The sequence below is a fragment of the Etheostoma spectabile genome, chromosome 14 (genome assembly GCF_008692095.1).
Source record: "Etheostoma spectabile isolate EspeVRDwgs_2016 chromosome 14, UIUC_Espe_1.0, whole genome shotgun sequence".
Taxonomy (NCBI): domain Eukaryota; kingdom Metazoa; phylum Chordata; class Actinopteri; order Perciformes; family Percidae; genus Etheostoma; species Etheostoma spectabile.
In genome coordinates this window covers 2669419-2670594 of record NC_045746.1, presented here as the reverse complement: position 1 = coordinate 2670594, position 1176 = coordinate 2669419, and the positions used below count along the sequence as shown (strand labels likewise).

At 37.3% G+C, this 1176-nt stretch overlaps 2 protein-coding genes across 2 annotated transcripts in view; both read left to right on the top strand.

The window, feature by feature from the left end:
• LOC116702054 (regulation of nuclear pre-mRNA domain-containing protein 1A) overlaps positions 1-910 on the top strand; it is a 10971-nt gene extending 10061 nt beyond the window's left edge. The window contains exon 7 of the mRNA XM_032536131.1: positions 1-910. This exon is cut by the window's left edge and continues 200 nt beyond it. The gene's annotated coding sequence lies outside the window, so the exon portion shown is untranslated.
• Positions 1-1176, top strand: part of si:ch211-13c6.2 (uncharacterized) — a 22071-nt gene that overhangs the window by 10017 nt on the left and 10878 nt on the right. The gene's annotated exons all lie outside the window — the stretch shown is intronic.

Below are 1176 nucleotides of genomic sequence, written 5' to 3'. Positions count from 1 at the left end.
TTTCTTTTTTTTAATTTTGGAAAGTGTCTGTGGTTCTCATTCTGTATTTAAAAGATTTAAAAGATTATTTATCCACTTGGACTTTATTAACAGAAATGTCTTATTTTTCTGTCTGTGAGCTCTTCCCTTTGTGCTGTATCTCATCATTGAAAATTATGATTTATAATCATCAGACAAAGGCCCCTGTCCATTTAGGTTTCACAGCTTTAAAGTGGCATGGGTGATGCTGGTGTGATATTTTTGTATTTATAGTGATTTAAGATGCACCAGAGAATATCCACTTATTGTGATCATTCATAATCATTTTCAGTGGGATTTCTGTCATAACTTTCTTTTACTATATCTGTAAATGCATCTGTCTAACTTTTGGCTATAGATCATTGTTTTTATGCAGTGTGATAATGGCCTGTGAAGAGAATGGTACACTTGTGAAATCTTTAATACGGTATGTCATATTCTGGAGCTGAGTACTATTCCATGTTCCTGAAAGCAATTTAAAATGTGTAATTACCATTTACATAAAGCCTCTTTGTGAGAGGGGACGCAAGTCATGCCTCAGTGTACATATTCAGATTTGCATGTAAATATGATGGGAATTATACCTGTAAGTGCTTAAGCTTAGTATCCATGTCAACATGGCTTGTGAAATGGTCATTCAGACAAATTACTGAGGTATCTCTGTACATCAAAATCTTCATAGTTGATCAGACATCCACTGTACTGAAATAATGAGTAAAGGAGTCTATTGTGTTGTTTACTGTATCATACCGCTTCATAGATTAACCTTGAGTCTACTGAATACTGTGCACATGCCTCACATAGCTTAGGTGCCCCAGTTTCCAAAGCTGTTTGTTTTTGTATATGAAGCAAATTCTTCTTAGAAGCAAATAAAACACAAAATGTACAAATATTTGCAGTCCTTTCTGCATTATATGCCCTTTTTATTTGAGTCATGTGTCGGTCCTGGCCGACAGGGGGCGTGAACGGACATCCATCAACTAACAGGCACCGTAGAAAGATGACCCCGTGTAAGCTTCCTACGGCGCCACCGTGGCCAACAGGGCCCAACGCCCCGCAATTTAAGAAAACACATGCAAGTGGACAAAACACAAGCAAATTAAGAAAACCCCTTCATTAATTTGACAAAACGTTTGCGCAGCATTTAGCAAACGCGCT